Here is a 10,552-nt window from a genome sequence, read left to right as displayed (position 1 = left end):
ACATTAGGGATATCATTGATAACATCAAAGGCATGGAAAGTGGAAATTGGAGTTGGTCTTTCCTAGGTAATTGGTGTTGGATCCTAAAGGACATAGTTTATTTTGTAGCTGAATGTTTCCCGTTTTTTGTGCTTATTGTGCCATGTTTTAACACCCAAAGAGAAAATATCTGCTTCTGCCACAAATGCTGCTATGATGTTGCAGAATGATTTTGATGATCTTATGAATATAGATGAGGGGATATTTGAAGACACCTCACTCCCTGCTGTCTCACTATTAGACATCTCCTGTAAATAGTGCCCATAGCTCTACCTTGATTATGTTTATTTATGAGGTATTCATTAATGCTTATTGTGAGAGGTTGGGCTGGCATATGATGGCCACTATTCTAGTGGGCACCTTGCACCAGCCCAAACGACCCTTATTGATGGTAGGTTTAAATTCAACCTTATAGAAAGCTATCCTAGGGTTAGCTGTGGAGAGCAGCCTTCAGGCTAAGACTTAGAGGCGAGTTAAGCAAGTTGTTTTACCAGTCTATAATCTCTTGAATGATCAAATGAAAGGACACCACTCAAAGTATATATCAAATATATATGTATTTATTCTAAAGACAACCCCTCTGGACTCTTTATGAGGTCAGAGGTAAAAATACAATACAAGGAACTTAATTAGCAGTTATGCCCTAGGGGCCTCACAAACCATATACTAAAATAGTGGTATAAGAACCACTTGAGGGTTAGAAAACAGGCCTAGGGCCTGTAGCACAGCTGGAGCAACCAGGAACCCCCCAAAGTAGGGATGCAGGAGACCCACGGGGGACGCGTGCAGTGTCTAAAGACAGCAGTGAATCACCATTGACTTTCTATGGAGAACGAACAAGTTACAATTTTAAAGAATAAGGGCACTTAGAGGTGAACTACGATGGAACCCTTTTAGACTTGGACACTTCGAGAGTCAAGACCCACTGGAGCACCGGAGTACTCGTGTTACCTCACCCAGGGAAGCCGGGTGCATAGGTGTCTTTTGGTGTCGGGTTTAGTCGTCGATTCCAATGGAGAGCTGCGAAGAAATGCTGCAGGTGACCAGAGGAAAAGCGTCCGGGTGGATCCAAGCATGGATCGGAGATGTGAAGAACCTGAAAGCAGAGTCGACAGAGTCTGGGTCACTAGCCAGTGACCAGGATGGCGACAGGAAGATGCCAACCGATGTCTGGTGTGTTTAGGTGAAAGAGGTGAAGCTTGACTCTTCAGCCACGAGGTCCAGGAGGCATCGACGATGACCAGGAGCTGGATTCAAAGTGTTCCACAAAGGATGTTGAGTGCTGCAGCATCGTAATCCAGATTGGGCCCAACAAGCCTTGGCAACAGCAACCCATGCAAGATGACAAGATTGGGTTTGGTTCAGATCAGCAAGGTCTGAGGGACTCCTCCTTTGGAGGGGAGTTGGAACACGTCTGGAGCAACCAGGAAAGCTCAAGAAACAAAGGTTTGGCCTTCGTGGGGGCTCACTAGCCAACAGCCTAGGAACCGCGAAGGAACCTCGAGCTGTGGTGAGGAAAGGGTACTCACGGGTCACTCGTGGAGTGCTGGCCTCTGTATTTCGGTGCAAAATGTGCTCTGCGCAGGGGCTTCAAATACCCCAATGCACAACTTCGGGATACCTCGGGAAATAGGTGCAGTTGCAAAAATGCAGGATGTCCAGGAATTCTGGTCCCACGTCTCTTGTGTCAGCTACAGGTCTCAGCTCTGCTGGGAATTTGTGTCAGCTTCAGAGATGTCTGGAAGTCTGTGTCCTGTGTCGCAGATTCTTCAAGAGCCTCGAAAATGCAGACCGGCAAAGATGCTTCTTTGGTGCCTGTTTGAACAGGGAGGTCACTCCTTGACCACAGGGGAGATTCTTCAGTCTTTCAGTCGAAATAAAATGTCGAAGGCCCAGGATTTCTTCTTCAGAGTTTTGTCCAGGGTAATCTAAAGTCCTAGGGACTGGGTTCCTATTCTTATAGTTAGTTTAGGGGTTGGACTAACTCTAGGGTCCCACCTATGGGAGGACCTGGGGAGGGGGTGGTTACATCCCTTCCCCTTTGTTCAGTTTCACACCAGAGCTGGGGCTGAGTGCCCCAGCAACCGGTTTGAACTGGGAAATGCATGGAGCACCTTGTGTGCCCCAGGCAGTGTCTGAAAAGCATTCACTGAATGCAACCCACCCTGCCCCAATACACTAAGTATGTCTGGGGAGGAAACTTATTGTCCAGGCCTCCCCTGTCGGAGTTTCGTCCAGCAGCAGGAGGGCAGACTCATGTCTGTGGCAGCAGCATCCATTTTGTGATGCTGGGGCTCTGTTTAACTTTAACCGGGTATACCAGTGTGTACATGTCTTTTCCCTCTAGAAGGGTGAAATGCTACCCCTGCCACCAGAATTGGTGGGGAGGGGCCGGTTAGTATTCCAAAGTGTTTGACACCAAACACAACATGTTTTGATAAAGTCAAACCAAAGTAAGCATTGACCGCGAGGATTCTAATGCACTTAAGAGTATATAGTATGGCTATATCATAGAATAGCTATAAGGAGATATTTTAGGAAGCTGCAGCGGGGCTCAGCTCATGCTAGGGTACCCTCTCACACAAAAACCAGGCACTCTGCCTTCAGGATTGTCAAGGCCTGCCATAGGAGTGACTTATAGGTTAATATGTGTCTATATGTAAAGGTAGATATAGGTATACTATATCTAAGTAAGGGGTGCTTACACCACTTTACCCAGGCTGCAAGTGCAGACCTGTGGTACCATTTTAGAAGGCTTCCCAGGGGTGGAATAATACATGCTTCAGCCCCTGGTAGGCCTCTGGGGTACCTAAGGTACCATATACAGGGGCTCACAAGGGTGACCCAGTAACCAATCTGGTATGTACCTAAAGTACATGGTATCAATTTAGAGAGAGAAACAGCTAGGCTGTGGTCTTGATTAGCAGGGCCACAGCCAAACTAAAGTCGAAAAACCAGTGAAACACAGCAAAAAGTGGGGGTACCCATAGGAAGCAGACCCTACTCTCCTACACCCCCCCCCAAACGCAGGGACATGAAACTAACCGTGACCAGTTGAGTCTTCATGTTCTAAGTGGAAATATCTGGAGAGTCCATCTGCATTGGTATGGTTACTCCCAGGTCTATGTTCCACTGTATAGTCCATCCCCTGTAGGGAAATGGACCACCTGAACAGTTTGGGATTTTCACCCTTCATCTGTTTTAGCCAAAAGAGGGGCTTATGGTCTGTCTGAACTGTGAAGTGAGTACCAAACAAGTATGGCCTCAGCTTCTTCAGAGCCCAAACCAAAGCAAAGGCCTCCCTCTCTATAGCTGACCAACGTTTCTCTCTAGGGGTCAGCCTTCTGCTGATAAAATCTACTGGCTGGTCCTGACCTTCATCATTCAATTGTGATAGCACAGCCCCTACCCCCAACTCAGAAGCATGTTTGTACAATGAATTCTTTGGAGTAGTTAGGACTTTGCAGAATAGGTGCAGTGTACATGGCCTGCTTCAGGTCATCAAATGCCTTTTGACAGCTGACTGTCCACTAAACTTTCTTAGGCATTCTTTTAGAAGTTAAGTCATTCAGGGGTGTCATTATGGAACCATACCCCTTGAAAAATCTTCTGTAGTACCCAGTCAGGCCCAGGAAAGCTCTGACCTGAGTCTGGATAGTGGGAGCAACCCAGTCCATTATGGTATGGATTCTGCTCTGCAATGGTTGAACCTGTACTCCACCTACAAGGTGGCCCAGGTACACAACCTGACTCTGCCCTATCTGGCACTTAGTAGCCTTGATAGTTAGGCCTGCTTTTTGCAGGGCCTCCAAAACATTTTTCAGGTGGTTCAGGTGATCTTCCCAGGTGGAGCTAAAGACAGCAATATCATCAAGATAAGCTGCACTGTAATCTTCCAGGCCTGTTAAGACTTTAGTCACCAACCTTTGAAATGTGGCAGGTGCATTTTTCAGACCAAAGGGCATTACCACAAATTGATAATGTCCACTAGAGGTTGAAAATGCTGTTTTTGGCTTTGCATCATCAGCTAACCTGATCTGCCAGTATCCAGCTGTTAGATCAAACATACTCAGAAACTTGGCAGAGGCCAAAGTATCTATGAGCTCATCTGCTCTAGGTATTGGATGGGCATCAGTCTTAGTGACTGCATTGAGACCTCTGTAGACTACACAAAACCTCATCTCTCTCTTACCACCCTGGGTCTGAGGTTTGGGTACTAGGACTACTGGACTAGCCCAAGGGCTCTCTGAAGGTTCAATGCCTCCCAATTCCAACATTTTCTGGACTTCAGTCCTGATACCGTCCCTGACATGATCAGGTTGCCTGTAAATCTTACTTTTTTTAAAAATAACTTTATTTTATTGATTTTGAAGCAGACAGAGGTAGTCAAGGAAAAGTACCCAATCACCCAAATATAACACAGATAATGCACTCATTAACAGAAGCTTCCAAACTCTGCTTGTAGAATTGGCAACCCAGCTAGCAAGTCCCAGGAGAGGGATGTAATGACTGTCCAAGGGCCATGCGTTTCAATGATAGTACAGACAACAATAAAGGACATTTTCCTGGAAACGTACCTTTCCTTAACCCCCCCCCCCCCATCCCCCAACCCAACTTCACCCCCCCCCAACCCCAGAACCGGTGTGTCGTGCAAAATATGGGAATAGCGGTTTACGCCTTGTGGGACATATCCACAGGGGGGGGGCGGAGCATCTGTGAGCCGAAGCAACCGCAGGTATTTGGGGCATGTCACCTCATTGAACTCTTGCACTAGCAGTGAGAGGATCTGTTAGAACTGGCTATTTCTGGTAGGCTAAGGCTGACGCCAAAGCCAGGCAGAAACCACCATTCTAGTCAGGGCAAGGAAGTCACACGCCAAGATAACCCCTGCTCACCCCCTTGGTAGCTTGGCACAAGCAGTAAGGCTAAACTCGGAGGCAATGTGTAAAGCATTTGCGCCAGTGCAAAACAGCAACAACATACTAGGCACACCACAAAAGAGACTCCACACAAGGTTATTATAAAAATAACTTTTGTATTGTAAAAACATATCAGATAAAATCACACATATACATTGTGCCAACTGGCACGGGCAATATTCACAGGGATTATGTACACCAGACAGGGCCACATGGGCGCCTGTCAGAATCAGATATAGTACTTCTAGATAAAATGTAGAATATAAAATCACTTCTAGAATAAAGAATAAATGTAACATAAAATAATAATCAAAGATAACAACCAGTAACCACTGGTAACAGGAACCAGGACCTTACTAGGACCACCTGTACTAAGAAAGAAGAACCACCTAAGTATCACACAGCATTTAGGGGTCTAAGAAAGAATACATTACTCATGATGCAATAAACCTACATTCGGAGAAGTAGAAAAGACAACCACCTAAGTATCACTCAGCGTTTAGGGGTCTAGGAAAAGAACACATTACCCATGATGCAATAACCTACATTCAGAGGAGTAATAAAGAGAAACACATGATGCCTAAAGCATTCAGAGGTGTTAAGAATAAAGCACATGATGCAATAAAATACATTCAGGAGTGCAGCGCAAGAAGACACATGATGACTAAACATTCAGAGGTGCAGCGCATGGAAAGAAAGACACATAATGCATAAACCTACACATTCAGAGGTGCATAATAAATCAATAGCGCAAAAACTCACATTAGCAATGACTATTAAAAAGCATAGAAAACACATTGCGCCAACATTACATAAGCCACTACCTGTGGCAGTCCCTAGGCCAACTGGCCTTGTGGGGCAACGATGCCCTGAGTCCAAAGTCAGGGTGCGCTGCCATGCAGCGCCAGTTTCAAAAGTACAAAAAGCCTAAACGTGGCAGCTGCCCACAAAGTGCTGGACAGCTGGGAAATAAAAACTGCGGCAGGACTCTCACTGGCCCTAGCAGTACATTGCGCCAAACTGAGCCACACAGGCTCGAAAACAAACGCTCTCTCTGGAGCCCTCTGGCTCCTCAGCAAGTTAACCCCCCTGAGCCTAGCAGGCTCTTAAACACATGAGGGGTCGTTGGAGCCCCCCCTCTGGGGCTCGACATCTCCAAGCATGGCCCCCTGAGCCCCTCTGGCTCTGACGACAAAGGTGGGGGGTCGTTGGAGTCCCTCACGGGGGACTCGAGTCAAGGGAGATGGCCCCGAGCCTCAACAGGCTCTAAGTCACGTTGGGGCGGCCCACTGCCAACCGGGGCCGCCCTTGAAGCCCTCGTGGCTTCACACATCGAGCGCGAGCTCGCGCTACAGCGGGGGGGGGGCGGACACCGACAATGTGTCCCGGCGCCCCTCCCCTGCTCTGCCCCACTCTGCCCGGCCCCAGCCCAGACTCACCGGGCCTCAGGGGCGGCTCCTCCGGGCGGCCGCTCTTCTTCTGGCCAGCGCGGGGCTCCTCTTCCACCACGGAGCCCCGCCGGCGCGCTCAGACGCTCTCGGCCGCTCTCCTTCTCACTCGGGGCTCCCTCTGCACATGGGAGCCCCAGAAGCCGGCCACACTCCTCCTTTCTTCTTCTCTCCGCGGCGGGGGCAGGCACCGACAATGTGCCTCGCGCCCCCTCCGCTACCGCTCCGCCATGCTTCTCCTCCTCGCCTCTTCCCTCAGGGCGGGACTTCCGGCTGGCCGCGACCGGATTGGCTGGCCGGCCAAGCGCTTCCGGGTCGCCGCGGGCAGCGCGGCGGCCCCTTCCTTAGACAGGCAGGCGGCGGCACAGTTTCCCGAGGAGTGGGCTCCCTCGTGGAAAATAAATTATCGCGGCAGGTCCCTGGCAGGGTAGGCACCTGCCAGAGGGCAAATAAACTCAAAAATAAGCGAGGTGGGAACTCGCATGTAAATATCCAAATACGGGCAACATCGCAGGGTAGGCACCTGCCAAGTCTCACGCATCAGGCGTGAGACGCTAAAAACGCCCGTAATACAGCAAAGAGCGCTCCCAAGGCGCTAGAAAACAGGCAGAGTGCCCCCAGCAGGAAAATCCTCCAGTATCCAGGGGGAGGGCATCCAGGAAAGTCCAGCAAAGTCCCCCCCTCAGCCCAGCAAGGCAGAGGGGTCCCCCAGAAGTCTTCCAGGCATTCAGGGGCTGGGCAGCACCCGCCCCTGGTAGATTCAAGTCAGAAACAAGAACATTTTGGAAGGGGACACAGCCCCTTCTTATACAGTGAAATGTCTTTGAAGCCTTTGAAGTCTCAGTGTGAGAACCAGCTGGACTGGTTTAGAGAGAAGTCCCCTTCAGTATCAGGGACAGAGGTGACAGTCGCCCAGCGGGAGGTGAGGCCAGCTTTGTAGTTAGGCAGGCACAGCCCTTCACTATCAGGTGCCATCTCCTCCCACTTCCCTGGCAGCAGATGCTGCCTTTCATCCATGGGCTGACTCAGACAACCTCCTGGGCTCTCCAGCCCCTGTCATCCTCAAACCAGACAGTCAATCCACAAGCAGGCCCAGGCACTCTGGGCCAGGCTCACCAGCCAATCACACGCTAGCACCAACTTACACAAATATGCCAACTTCCAAAAGTAGTACTTCTAGACTAGACACAGTCATGCCGCATACATCATTTTGCAGCATTCACTCTCACAAGTTCATACATACCAAACTCGCCCCTGCACTCCCCACACATCAGGAACTACCATGGGCATACATATTCCCCATTCATTCCTATGGGAGGGCAGGTCACTCACCACTCATTCACAGAGAGCTCAAGCACTTTATACTGTACCACAGTGAAAAAGTGCGCAGAGGCCTAAAATCACCAACACCAGGTTCCATAAACAGGCTAGGAAAAAGCAAAAAGTCTAGGGGTGAACCTGCCCAACGGGCCGGGTCCAACAGGATCGGTTTCCAAACTGTGTGGAAGGATGCTGTTAAATCCGTGATAGTAGCTTGTATACGCTCCATACTAATGATGTACCACAACTTATGCAACCACCCAGTATGTGAGGGACGGGTCCTAGTACCCCAGAGGAATAGAATATAGTGTACAGCTGCGCCCAGGGCCAACCCCATCTGCTACTCGCGCACGGATTTGAGTGGAAAGGTGAGCGCGTTGGGCAGGCCTAAGAGGGTGTATGCGGGAAATCGGAGGACTTCTGTTTCAAAGTAGGTGTCTACATCCTTCAACACTTCCTCCCAAAACCCTTGTACTTCCCTACACTCCAAGAGTATGTGTGTCAGGGTTCCTGTCACCCCACAACTCCTCCAACATTCAGAGCTACGGTCTGGATTAATTTGATGCAGTCTAGCAGGCGTTAGATGCGGGTACCTGGCCAGTTTGATCGCCACTTCCCTGCTCCCCACATTCCTTGCTGTGTGGTGGGCCCTGTAGTGGATTTGCTGCCATTTCGTCGACGAGAGACTCCAACCCAGCTCTGCTTCCCATCGGCACTGACCAGCCGTTTTGTCTAGTGGTACAGGCGAGTTTAGCATGGGGTACAATTCAGAGATCAGTTTACGATCCGAATGTTTGGAGAGGAGCCATTTCTCGTACACTGTCAATTTGCGATTAACCAAAGGGTGCACATCTGGGTGGAGCAGCCAGTGATGGATCTGAAAATATTGAAACCGTTTGGGTTCCCTAATGTCGTACCAGTCAGACAGCTCAGAGTAGGGGATGAAGCCCTGGAGATCAAAGAGGTGGCCCGCTGAGCGGCAAGGGGATGCGCACAACTGTGGGAAGGCCCACGAATCCATGCCTGGTGGGAATTCAGGATTATCAAAAATGGGAGTAAGGGGCAAAGGAAAGAAGGTGAGGTGCTGTCGCACCGCAACCGAGTCCCAAACCTTCATCACTGAAAGGGTGATGGGAGACCTACGCATATACGAGGGGCGATCGGCCGATTTCAGGAAGGGTATCTTCCACAAGGAGAGGCGCCCATGGCCCGATCTTGAAAGAGCCATCTCTTTTCGGACTTTGGTCGGCTCCATTCTACCAGGTACCGAAGTTGGGCTGCCTTATAGTAATTCATAAGATTAGGAATTCCTAACCCGCCCTCAGCAGGAGGCCGATAGGCCACATCACGACCAAGCCGCGGCCGCCATCCGGCCCAAATGAAGTGCTGTATCTCTGACTGTAGCGTGCGTATGTAATGCAAGGGGGGTGTAACAGGTATTGTCTGGAAAATATATAATATTTTAGGCAAGATAGACATTTTTACCGCTGCCACCCTACCCAGCAGTGACAGGGAGTATGTTTTCCAACGGCGCAGGGCGGTCGTCACTTGTGAAGTAAGGGTAGTATAGTTGCAAGCGAGAGTGGCGCTTGTGGACGACATCAGCACAATCCTGAGGTACGGGATTTCCCTCTGTGTCCGTAATCCCCCAAAGTCTTGGGAGGCGTCAACCGGGGCATCCCCTGAAGTGCCCAGGGGCAAAATCATAGATTTCCCCACATTGACTTTAAAACCCGATGCCCTGCCAAATTCCTCAAGCTCCCCCAGAAAAGCAGGAACAGAGTGTCGGGGTGCAGTGAGAGTCGCCAGAATGTCGTCTGCATATAAACTAACTGTGTGTTGCTCCCCCCGAAGGGGATACCAGATATCTGAGGGTTATCTTGGATCCACTGTGCCAGGGGCTCGACATATAACGCAAAAAGCAGGGGAGCCAGAGGACATCCCTGCCTCGTGCCCCTCCGAATGTCGAAGAGTTTAGAGCAGACCCCGTTGACCCTGATCTTTTCCTGCGGTTTGTTGTAACAACTCGCCACCCAAGAGCGAAAGCGATCCCCAATCCCGAAGCGCGCTAATGTCCTATCTAAAAAAAACAATCTACCCGATCAAATGCTTTCTCAATATCGACCGAGAGCAACAAAGCGTCAAGAACCGTATAATGGGCTTTATCTATTAAATGCATGATCCTCTTGGTGTTATCACTACTTTGTCTATTGGGGATAAAGCCCGATTGGTCCGGTTCGATTATGCCAGGGAGGCGCGGGCCCAATCTGACTGCTAGGATGCTTGTGAATATTTTCAAATCGAGATTGAGGAGGGAGATCGGCCGATATGCCGCGCATTGGGTGGGATCCTTCCCGGGTTTGGGAAGAACAACGACTTCTGCTTTTAGCATCTCTTCTGGAATCCTCCCTGGGCCCTTGAAGGAGTTGAACAAGCACGTCAGAACAGGTGCTAAAGATTGGCAGAAGGTCCTTTAGAAACCAGCAGAAAAGCCGTCCGTGCCCGGTGATTTCAACGGTTTGAGTTGGGATATCGTGCCAATCACCTCCTCCACCCTAATGGGAGCGTCTAAGTCCGCTCCCCCTGACGCGTTAAGAGCTGTGATCGCAGCCTGACGAAGGTAATCCTCACTCGCACCGTCAATAGTGGGCTACCTGCGATATATGGAGGCATAGAACATTTGGAAGGCTTCCGCAATCTGTTCGTCCCTTTTGACCTGATCCCCAGTGAAAGTATAAACGGCCGCAATCTTGGAGCGTTCAGTACGCGCCCGGAGTTTGCTCACGAGGAGCTTCCTAGTCCTGTCACCTCCTATGTAGTAGGAGT

The sequence above is a fragment of the Lissotriton vulgaris genome, chromosome 1_1 (assembly GCF_964263255.1).
Source record: "Lissotriton vulgaris chromosome 1_1, aLisVul1.2, whole genome shotgun sequence".
Taxonomy (NCBI): Eukaryota; Metazoa; Chordata; class Amphibia; order Caudata; family Salamandridae; genus Lissotriton; species Lissotriton vulgaris.
The sequence above is the reverse complement of the archived record's forward strand: the minus strand, read 5'-3'. Positions refer to the sequence as shown.